The sequence below is a fragment of the Lithobates pipiens genome, unplaced genomic scaffold, assembly GCF_037356315.1.
Source record: "Lithobates pipiens isolate NorthernLeopardFrog02 unplaced genomic scaffold, aLitPip1_a1.2 Scaffold_23, whole genome shotgun sequence".
In the NCBI taxonomy this organism is placed as follows: domain Eukaryota; kingdom Metazoa; phylum Chordata; class Amphibia; order Anura; family Ranidae; genus Lithobates; species Lithobates pipiens.
Genome location: NW_027507785.1, coordinates 280,002,119 through 280,014,576, shown reverse-complemented (window position 1 = coordinate 280,014,576; position 12,458 = coordinate 280,002,119). Strand labels below are relative to the sequence as shown.

The 12,458-nt window shown below is 40.1% G+C and overlaps 1 protein-coding gene across 1 annotated transcript in view; it reads left to right on the top strand.

The window, feature by feature from the left end:
* The first annotated feature begins 5,028 nt into the window (after positions 1–5,028).
* The window catches only part of GLIS1 (GLIS family zinc finger 1), a 213,351-nt gene continuing 205,921 nt past the window's right edge, over positions 5,029–12,458 (top strand). The window contains exon 1 of the mRNA XM_077453321.1: positions 5,029–5,119. The gene's annotated coding sequence lies outside the window, so the exon portion shown is untranslated. The remainder of the gene's footprint in view (positions 5,120–12,458) is intronic.

The following is a 12,458-nucleotide window of genomic DNA, read 5'->3' as shown; positions in this document are numbered from 1 at the left end:
TGTCTCTATTACCCATAGATTGGTTTTATACTTTATTATTATCAACTGAATCATGTTATTCATGAATTATTATTACTTTATTACTATGTATCAAGATAATTATTTTATTTTTTATTATTTATTTTTTTTCTTTGTTTATCAATTATGTCATTATCATGTAACAATAAATTGCTGAGATCTTATTGAATTATATTATCATGTTATCTTTCTGATTTAATGTTTATTTTTTGGAGCCCATGATCACATGATTTCAAATCTTTTTGTTCTTAGCTATGCTTCATATAAAGTCCCAATTTTCTTTTTGCCACTGTTGCAAACTCTTTACATATAACAGGGATGGAGGTAGATGAATCTACCCATTCGCTACCTCATATAAAGTCCCACTAATCCCGTCCTCCCCCTTTTTCCGTCATAACAGAGGGATGGAAGCATAGCACTTAAGATAGCATAATGTTGCAATATATCCATACTGGTTTACTACAGATTGACCCTTGCTTGACATTAAGGAGTCTAATAATTCTATTAATTTTATGTATTATTAATACTGCAGGGTGGATGTGTACGCCTGGGACTGCATCCCCGGGAGCTGCGATGCGTGCTTTGGCCCCTCCCTCCGACTTCCTCTTACGAGTCGGAGGTGGGGGGTGTCGCTACCCACGCATCGACACCACGCCTCATACACCCTATGTGCGGCGCCACGTGACGCCGCACACCTATGTGTGGCTTTGTTGGGCGCATGCACTTTGCTGTGTTTTGATTTCTCCAACTGCGTTAGACACGAGGGAGAACGTTGAGCGCCGACTGCTTAGTGACGCCAGGCGTCCGGGGGTTGGCCTTGCTCCTCCTCCCTCTGCTTCATAACGCGCGTGGTGTTGGCGGCACATTGTGGCTAATTCTTGGCAATGGGACAGCATGTTGTAGGAGCACACATCGCATTATCCCCCTTCCTGTTCACTTCACACGGGATCCCATGATGTCTTACTTGAATGGTAAGGTACACAACACTTCACTTTCAGGAAATTACATTTTTTATTCACCAGTTTTTTACTTGATGTTTTTTTTTTATGTTGTTCTTTTTGTTTTTTCTGCACCGTCACACGTAATAGGTTTCATACACTCATTACTATTCATTCTCTCCACAGAACATTCACAGCTATTGGTAACTACACCCCATCATTAAATAGTCACTATTGGTGTTCCTCATGCTGTTACCCTGTGCCTCGATGTGTCCCCATTTGTGCGGCCTCAGCTCCGGGGGAGGCTTTGATTCCCCCTTGGCATCCTCTACCCTGAACAATATTACTTTTACACTTTTATGTAATTATACAGTGGTGTGAAAAAGTGTTTGCCCCCTTCCTCATTTCCTGTTCCTTTGCATGTTTGTCACACTTAAGTGTTTCGGAACATCAAACCAATTTAAACAATAGTCAAGAACAACACAAGTAAACACAAAATGCAATTTGTAAATGAAGGTGTTTATTATTAAAGGTGAAAAAAAATCCAAACCATCATGGCCCTGTGTGAAAAAGTGATTGCCCCCCTTGTTAAAACATACTATAACTGTGGTTGTCCACACCTGAGTTCAATTTCTCTAGCCACACCCAGGCCTGATTATTGCCACACCTGTTTACAATCAAGGCATCACTTAAATAGGAGCTGCTTGACACAGTAAGGTCCACCAGAAGATCCTTAAAAGCTACACATCATGCCGAGACCCAAAGAAATTCAGGAACAATTGAGAAAGAAAGTAATTGAGATCTATCAGTCTGGAAAGGGTTATAAAGCCATTTCCAAAGCTTTGGGAATCCAGCGAACCACAGTGAGAGCCATTATCCACAAATGGCGAAGACATGGAACAGTGGTGAACCTTCCCAGGAGTGGCCGGCCGCCCAAAATTACCCCAAGAGCGCAGCGACGACTCATCCAAGAGGTCACAAAAGACCCCACAACAACGTCCAAGGAACTGCAGGCCTCACTTGCCTCAGTTAAGGTCAGCGTTCATGCCTCCACCATCAGGAAAAGACTGGGCAAAAATGGCCTGCATGGCAGAGTTCCAAGGAGAAAACCACTGCTGAGCAAAAAGAACATCAAAGCTCGTCTCAATTTCTCCACAACACATCTTGATGATCCCCAAGACTTTTGGGACAACATTCTGTGGACCGACGAGACAAAAGTGGAACTCTTTGGAAGGTGTGTGTCCAAGTATATCTGGCGTAGAAGGAACACTGCATTTCATAAAAAGAACATTATACCAACAGTAAAATATGGTGGTGGTAGTGTGATGGTCTGGGGCTGTTTTGCTGCTTCAGGACCTGGAAGACTTGCCGTGATAAAAGGAACTATGAATTCTGCTGTCTACCAAGAGATCCTGAAGGAGAATGTCCGACCATCTGTTCATGTACTCAAGCTGAAACGAACTTGGGTTCTGCAGCAGGACAATGATCCTAAACACACCAGCAAGTCCACCACCGAATGGCTGAAGAAAAACAAAATGAAGACTTTGGAGTGGCCTAGCCAAAGTCCTGACCTGAATCCTATTGAGATGTTGTGGTATGACCTTAAAGGCCGTTCATGCTCGAAAACCCTCTAATGTAACTGAATTAGGACAATTCTGCAAAGATGAGTGGGCCAAAATTCCTCCAGGACGCTGTAAAAGCCTCATTGCACGTTATCGCAAACGCTTGGTTGCAGTTGTTGCTGCTAAGGGTGGCCCAACCAGTTATTAGGTTTAGGGGGCAATCACTTTTTCACACAGGGCCATGATGGTTGGGATTTTTTTTCACCTTTAATAATAAACACCTTCATTTACAAATTGCATTTTGTGTTTACTTGTGTTGTCCTTGACTATTGTTTAAATTGGTTTGATGTTCCGAAACACTTAAGTGTGACAAACATGCAAAGGAACAGGAAATGAGGAAGGGGGCAAACACTTTTTCACACCACTGTAGGTAAGAGCGTCTAGCACATTCTTGCCCTTTTTTCAGTTTTTGTCCAGCAACTGTTCATCTGGTAATTTTCTACTTCTTATCATAGATTATTGCACCCGTCTTATTGCTCCTGAAGAGTGGGAGTCCCCACGAAACGCGTAGAGCCTTAGCCTTATGCTACACCTTCAACATCATGTGATCTTGAGACTCCGAATTAGTGATATTAATTTATCATTTATATTTTTATTTATTTATTCTATTTATTTAATCTTATATTTTATTTATTTATTTATTTTTTCTATTGATTACATGACTGTTGTTTATGAAGCAGTATAATTACATTACCGTGTACCAATGTCTCTATTACCCATAGATTGGTTTTATACTTTATTATTATCAACTGAATCATGTTATTCATGAATTATTATTACTTTATTACTATGTATCAAGATAATTATTTTATTTTTTATTATTTAATTTTTTTCTTTGTTTATCAATTATGCCATTATCATGTAACAATAAATTGCTGAGATCTTATTGAATTATATTATCATGTTATCTTTCTGATTTAATGTTTATTTTTTGGAGCCCATGATCACATGATTTCAAACCTTTTTGTTCTTAGCTATGCTTCATATAAAGTCCCAATTTTCTTTTTGCCACTGTTGCAAACACTTTACATATAACAGGGATGGAGGTAGATGAATCTACCCATTCGCTACCTCATATAAAGTCCCACTAATCCCGTCCTCCCCCCTTTTTCCGAATATAACAGAATGAAATTATGTATTTTACGTATGACAACAAACCGAAACTAAATTAAATTTCCCATTGTCCACAAGTCTAATCACATATACCTCCCATCCCCCCACGCTCACACACAGAAGCAAACACATACGGACGTCGCACATGCATATGTAAACGTTGTTCGCACCACACATTTGAAGTATCGCTATAAACGTTAGAACAAGAGCAATAATCCTCTGTAACTCTAAAAAGGTAACCTGTAATAGCATTTAAAACTTCGCCTACAGAGATTTTTAAGTACCATAGTACGAGCATGCACAATTTTAAAGTATGACATGTTAGGTAGCTATTTACTCAGCGTAACATAATCATTCACATTTTACAAAAAAATTGGGGTATATATATATATATATATATATATATATATATATATATATATATTTTTTTTTTTTTTTATTATTATTATTCATTAACCACTTCAGCCCCGGGAGATTTTACCCCCCTTCCTGACAAGAGCATTTTTTGCGATTCGGCACTGCGTCGATTTAGCTGACAACTGCGCAATCGTGTGACATTGTACACAAACAAAATTTATGTTCTTTTTTTTCCCCCCACAAATAAAGGTTTCTTTTGGTGGCATTTTATCACCTCTGCGGTTTTTATTTTTTACGTTATAAACAAAAAAAGAGCGACAATTTTTAAAATTTTTTAATTTTTTTTACTTTTTGCTATAATAAATATCCCCCAAAACTATATAAAAAAATATATATATTTTTCCTCAGTTTAGGCCGATATGTATTCTTCTACATATTTTTGGTTAAAAAAAAATCGCAATAAGTGTATATTGATTGGTTTGCGCAAAAGTTATAGCATCCACGAAATAGGGGATAGTTTTATGGCATTTTTATTATTTTTTTTATTATTATTAGTAATGGCGGTGATAAGTGATTTTTATCGGGACTGTGACATGACGGACAGACAGCAAATTTAAAGGGTTGTACAGGTACGCCCATTTGTCTGCCTGAGCCATTCTGCCGACGTACATCTGTGTGCGGCAGTAGGCAAGCGGTTAAAATTTATTTTTTCTGAAAAAAAAAAATTCGTTTTGAAAAAACGCTGCACAAATAACGATCTCTGTTCTAAATAATTTTCTAGGAAAAAATATGTATACAATAAGTGCTAGAAAAAGCCTGGTCTTCAAGTGGGCCCCCTTGCCTTTGTTTTCTATTAGTTGTGATAAATTGACCACCGCGATGTCCTGCAGCACCTAATTTTGACCACTAGATGGCGACGATAGACGCTTGCATGAGAAAACACGCTGAAGTTTGAGCCGGGGGCTTTAAATGATGCAGAGAGGCAGTGTGATAGATGCAGTGAGGATGTACTGGACACAGGGGTGAGAGCTGAGGACCTGTGCAGGACCCATACCGATTGCTGTGCAGCAGGTAAGAATGCATGTCTGCTTTTCTGTACCTCTGATAGATTACAATGGGAGTTTAGCTCTATATATGTCACACTGTAGTCACAGAAGACTAGGAAACCTACATAGCAGCATACTGTCCCTGATTTCCAAAGTTTGATTATTCCTGAGAATTTCTTTTATTCCTGAAAATTTCTTTTATTCCTTTAGAATTTATTTTATTGCTGAGAATATGTTTGATTTTGGCAACTGACAAATTGTGCCATTTGTATGATGTATTGAGTTTTCATATAACGTAATACTCTTTTGGTTTAAAATGAAACTCAAAACCAATATAATATATTGTAGCTTACCAATCATTAGTTGTGGCGGCTGCATTTGTTTTCTATTACTTAGGCTTTACCCTCTGTTTTCACGTGGTGATCTGGCCAGTAACACACCTCCTGTATTAGAGAGCCTCCTCTCTGGGTGACAGAGCAACAGAGACCCCCTTAGACAGCAGCGTTGCCAGTCTTGGGAGGGGGGGTTATGGGGAGATTTAGATGTACTAGCAGATCATAGGGATCCAAAATACTTAGTGGCAGGATCACCAGATGAAAATAAAAGAATGAAAGCCTAAAAAAAAAAAAAAAATGCATCTGCCACATCTAAGAATTTTGTAAGAATTATGTGAATAAGAGGCGCTGTGACTAGTTTTAAATTATACTCCCATGAGAATAATTGACAATATAAATGACATAAATAGTGGTACACAAATAATAAACAATTTTGAGTTATAGTGAAAAGTCCATATTCTTCAGTGAAGCGTCCAAATAGACGTGATGCGCCAATCAATAAGTGTAGAAATCCTCCACCTCCTAAATGACATCCAAATCACAAGTAAATAGAGCTGCTCACCAGACAGCCAGGACCTCTTTAAACCAAGAAGGTCTGAATGCGCTTGTTATAGCAATCCTGCAGCCTGATGAGGAATGACGTTTCAAACTGTACTCTCCTCTCTTTCAAAATGCCATAGGAAATGAGAAGACAAGGAAGGGCCAATAGGGTAATTCTGCTTTTTATACAGTATGTGATTCTAAAAATGCCCAGACACTGCCAGGACGGACGGTGTACCTCATAAACCCCCATATACAGCACAGGGAGTGAGAGATGCTACTCAATACACTTCCCATCTCCCTCTACAATGAAGGATTATGGAAAGGCTTGACCTGGTCCTTACTGTGGGCCCCATTGCTTTTAATTCAGCTTCTAAAGTTGCTGGTTCCAGCTCAATATTCTGCATTTTGGGGGTGAGTGCCACAGCATTACCCGCGGGGTCTGAGAGGCTACAATGGAGGCCAGACCTCTAAATATGCCATCTACTGACAGTAACAACTTTATATATATATACATACATGTTTTCTTGAACATCTTTGCATCTGGGTGCTGCGTCATTTGCCTCATACCGAATACAAATTCTCCTATGTTAATACCCCTGATGAAAGGGCTTTGAACCTGAAACACATCAGTTACCGAAAAGTCTTCCTCGGATACTGGAGAGTAACTACTTGAGACATATACTAATATTTTACTGCAAGAAAACTATGCATTTTGGGGGCGAATGCCACAGCATTAACCGTGGGGTCGGAGAGGGTACAATGGAGGCCAGACCAGACCTCTAAATACGCCATCTACTGATATATATATATATATATAGAGATATATATATATAGAGATATATATATATATATATATATATATATATATATATATATATATATATGTGTGTGTGTGTGTGTGTGTTTTCTTGGACATCTTTGTATCTGGGTGCTGTGTCATTCTCCTCATACCGAATACAAATTCTCCTATGTTAATACAGGCATACCCCGCTTTGAAGTACACAATGGGGTTCATTTACTAAAGCTGTAAGGTGCAAAATCAGACTGCCTTCTGCATAGAAACCAATGAGCTTTTAACCCCAGCTTGTTCAATTAAGCTTTTGTAATAAAACCTGGAAGCTCATTGGTTTCTATGCAGAAGTGAGCCTGATTTTGCTATTTCCAGCTTTAGTAAATAAACCCCATTGTGTACTTAGAAGTGGGGTATGCCTGTAACCCTGATGAAAGAGCTTTGAACCCGAAATGTGTCAGGTACCGAAAAGTCTTCCTCAGATACTGTTGAGTAACTACTTAGACATATACTAATATTTTACTGCAAGAAAACTATGCTATTTGCTATTTGTATATTGTCCTTGTGTGTTTTTACAATCATCATAATTGTATTAAATGATTTTGTATCATTCTTTTTCAATAAATACAATTTTATATACTATTTTTGTGTTGTTGCCATTTAAAGTCCCACTAGAGGGGGAGATTTATTTTTTCCCAAAGTTGAAATCATTTGCACGGGTGTCAGGAATCTTTAATATAATTTGCTTAAAACTTTCATTCCCTTGGTTTGTCAGCTCCACCTAATGGCCATAATGCAGTATTTTCCTGAAAGACCTCAAACTGGAAAATACAGCTTTTTTGGCACTAGATGGTGCTGACAATCCTGGGAAATAAACGAATTAACCAAATTGCAGTGAAGATTCTTGACAGCTGTGGGAATGATTTACATGATGATTTTCTTTTATAACTCGTGTTTGATGAATCTTTGAAGTGAAAATATAAATACATTTCAATTTACAAGCATGTCATTGTTGAGTAGAAAAAAAATATGTGTACTTGCGCGCTGCTACATTGCAATCAATTTGTGTTTAAAATCAAGTGTGCTTTGTATCTAGTGTTACTGGATTGCTCACACCTATACACCTATACACGCACTCATATATAATGTACAAATATAAACAAATAGTTCTGCACTCCTATATGATCAAAATCAATATTACTCTCTCTTTAAGGCCGGGTTCACACCACAGCGATGCGGGAACGCAGCAAATCCGCGGCGTTTTCCCGCATCGCACACCTCCCGCCGGCAGTTCACACTGCCCTATGCGGACGGCTGAGAGTGTCAATGATATGTTAATGACACCCCCAGATCCGTCCGCATATCGCAGTGCGATCTGCCGACTCGCACAGGAATCGGATCGCATGGTGTGAACCCCCATGCGATCCGATTCTGTTGCGGACCAAAAAAAGGGTCCCGTGCGAGTTTGCTGCGGGAGCGATGCGAATTCAGCCATACTATCTGTATGGCTGAACTCGCATCGCTACGGAGATCGGATGTGATTTGCACTGCAGTGCGGGTGCGAATCACATCCGGATCTCCCCCCGCAGCAGTGTGAACCCAGCCTAAAGCAACCATATCATTACAATACGTAAATGTCCAAAAATCGTGATACGGAAAAAGTGAAACAAACAAACAGTCTTTCAATGTCCTTTGGTGTATATGCAATTATAAAGATCACCCATTTCAGCAATTTTATAAACAGATGCTAATCTTTCCAAAATAGTGTCCACCACTGTGTGTTCCAGTACTCTACATGCAAAGGTGACCATCCCCTCACCTGATGTGCCCTCACCTGGGGGATAAGACCAATGAATGGTCTTTATTTCCTTTTTCTCTCTTTGGGGATCTTAAATGATGTTTCTCTCCTTATGGATACCTCTGGGTCTATAGTCTCCTCCTTGGAATCACTTCCACTCATCCAAATCACCAAAAGAGAAAACTAAACATAGTGCTAATCCTTTTTTTAAAATTGTCTTTATTTAAATTACATATATTGTGCAAAACACTCACATTTAACTGGTGTTGTGAATGCATCAGACTGTAAACAGCATAAAATGTTCTCATCCCACTGAGGAAGTCACGATATCCTGTGGCGCAACGCGTAGGAGAGGGGCCATTCTGACATGTTACAGCACGCACCACTGCTGGGTTTTACTGCCCACCAACATTATGTATAAATGAGCCCATAAGTAGTTGTCATCAAAACAAGTTTCCTCATTGGCAGATTTGCCCCTCACCTCCTGTTCCAGTGACAACTAGAAGATTTTGGACTTTCCATCACATTTTGTGCCAGAGACAGTGTTCGCCAGGACCAACAGAGAGGGTAAATCTCACCAGAGAGCAATAAAAACCTGACAGAGGTCCTAACTCTTCTAAATTCAAATAAAATATAAAACAAAAAACATCACGTACACCTTTTAAACACTGGTGTCTCTCCAAAATTTTCTACAATGGTGCCAACTGCATACCTCCCAACTGTCCCTGATTTCGAGGGACTGTCCGTCTTTCCTCCTCATGTGTCCCCCATTTTGGTCTGGTCTATATAGTTGTATATAAAATGCACTATTTATCCATCAAAAAGTGTTTCCTAGTGCTAAATCTTTTCATCCAATTTATAAATTGCTGCATCTGTAAATTTCAAAGCCAATATAAAGGAACAGTAGTGGTAAAAAAGCACTTGTGGGTTTAACCAATCATTTTTATTTTGTACAATTTTCTTTTAAGGGGGTGTGGCAGGGGTGTGTCTTATACTTACATACTTTTGCTAATAGGTGTCCTTTATTCCCATTTAAGAAAGTTGGGAGGTATGCAACTGTTCTTGATGCTCAGGGATAGGAAAGGAGTGACTAAAGGGTGTGATAAATAGGAGCATGCAAAGTATTTATTTTGTCAAATTGTCAATTGAACAAACTGAAGTTAGAAGCTTTAGGCTGGCCATACACAGTTAGATTTTTGTTTGAGCATTTGCAGAGAAATTATTCTTTCTTGCTTTTGTTGGAAAACCCATAAAAATTACATCCAGACTTGCTATTAGATGGAAATCCAAGACAAATTAAACAGGTTTCTTTACAATATGTGCGATTTTTCTCAAACGCATTTTTTTTATTAATTTACGAACAATAAAAACCAATATATATATATACTTCAAAGTGTCCCATACAGAGAACGCCTTACCACTGATTTTAAATATTTCAGCCTGAATCAAAAGAACCTTTAATGACTATCCAGCAGTGTCGGTAGAAGGTCATTTAGAGCTAAGGGCGAACATGCCAAACTGCACCCCCCCCCAAGATGTATTAACATTATGTGTCAGCAAACCCCCCCCCCCCAAAAAAAAACATGAGCACTGATCTGCACATGTGCCCCCTAAGTGTAAATTCCCCTCCTCCCAGTACAAATCCTTCCCTCCAAGCAGAAATCTTAGCTCCCGCTCCCAGTTCAAACCAAAGCACAAATCCCCCCTCCAAATTTTTTTTTAGCCCTCCTAGCACAATTCCTTAACCCCTCAAATGTCTCCTCCAAGCACAATTCCCCCCCCCCACTCCAAAGCCTCACTCCCAGAACAAATGTGCCCCCCCAATCACCCCTTCTAGCACAAATCCCCCCCCCCAATTTTCCCCTCCTAGCACAAATACCCTCAGTCACCCCTACTAACACAAATGCCCCCGTCCCCAAAAAATGTATATAAATTACCCGCCTAGCACATATACCCTCCCCTCTCTACCATATAATGTTTTCTAGCACAAACCCCCCAAATCCTTCCTCCTAGCAAAAATCCTCCTCCCCATCCCCCCTCCCAGCACGAATCCCTGCCAAATCACCCCTCCTAGCACAAATCCTCTCCACCCCACTCCAAAACCCCCCGTCCCAGCAAAAATCCCTCCCAATCCCCCCTCTTAGCCACAAATCCCCCCCAATCATCCCTACTAGCACAAATCCCACCCCACCACAATTTTCTTTCCCCTTCCTTGCACAAATCTCCTCCCCCTCTACCATGTGACCTCTATAGTACAAACCCCCAAATCCATCCTCCTAGCACAAATCCCCCCCCCCAATTTCCCCTCCCAGCACACATACCCCCCCAATCATCCCTACTAGCGCAAATTCCCCCCAAAAGAAAAGCACAAATCCTCTCCCCCTCACTCCGAAGTCCCCTACCAGCACAAATCCCCCCCAATTTCCACTCCTAGCACACATAACCCCCCCAATCATCCCTACTAGCACATATCCTCTCCCCCTCAGTCCGAAGCCGCCTCCCCCATTTCCCCCTCCTAACATAAATCCGCCCCAGTCATCCTTACTAGCACAAATCCCCTCCCCCTCTACTATATTGTATGACATCTTCTAGCATAACCCCCCCCCCCAAATCCCAGCCCGATCTCCCGGAAGGGGACCTGTCAGAAACAGGTCACTGTTCCCCCTTCCCCCCTGGAAGGTGCCAAATGTGAATTCCACTTTAAGTTTATAAACTTCAAGATCATTGATATTAATAGGTTGGAAATAAATGAAATACGCAGTGGAAATGAATATATGATTTTACATTTTGACCATTTATATAAGACAAAGCTATGTTCACCTTGAAAACCCAATCATCTGCAAAAGATAACAGGATTTCTTTTCTAGCATGTGATTGAATAATGGAAGTGAACACAGCTTCTTCTTATTCATAAATCAAATCAACCCCAAACTGTGCAAATTCTGTGCTCAGAACTTTATAGTAACTGTAAAGAATCTGTTATATTGTTACCAGGTGTTGTCATGCAGTTCGAGTGACACATCAAAACCATGCTGCTTTACAGCGATATCTGTGCTAAGACTGCTATAATGCACAGCAGACCGGCATATCAGCCTGTATCTCCTGTATTTCAGCCCTTTTCAAGGTCTTTAACATGGAAGAACCCTTTAAATAACATTTAGGTCTTAGGGAATCCCAGATAAAAAATAGTAGATCTATAACTCACAGTGCATTAGCATTGAGTTGAGATATGTAAAAGAATAAGATATGTGACATCCACTGTTACAATTCAGTTAAATAAACTGTAATAATGCCCAAAGGGGAAACAGACAAAAAAATACATTGTTCTCCTAGTGGTCATTAGAGAATGCCCTCTTACATGAATGGTCAATATAAAGTGCCCTGTACATTGGTGGTAAATGAAAGGCTCCATTACATTGGTGGTTAGTGAAAGGTCCCCTTATATTGGTGGTCAGTGGGAGAAGGACCACACTACACTAGTAGTGAGTGGAAAGAATGCTTTTTATATTGCTGGTCAGTGAGAAGAATGCCTCCCCTTACATTGGTGGTCAGTGGGTAGAATGGTCCTTACATTTGTGGCCAGTGAGAAGAATGCTCCTTACATTAGTGGTCCATGGGATGAATGTTACTTACATGGGTGGCCTGAGGGAAGAGTGTTCCTTAAATTGGAAGTCAGCAAAAAGAATACTCCTTATATCGGTGGCCAGAGGGAAGAATGTTCCTTATATTGGTGGTCAATGAAAAGAATGCTCCCTTATTTTGGTGATCTAAGGGGTAGAATGCTCCATACATTGGTGGTCAGCGGGAATAATGTCCCTTACATTGGTGGTCCATGAGAAGAATGCTCCCTAAATTGGTGGCCAGAGGGAAGAATGCTCCTTACATTTGTGGTCAGGGG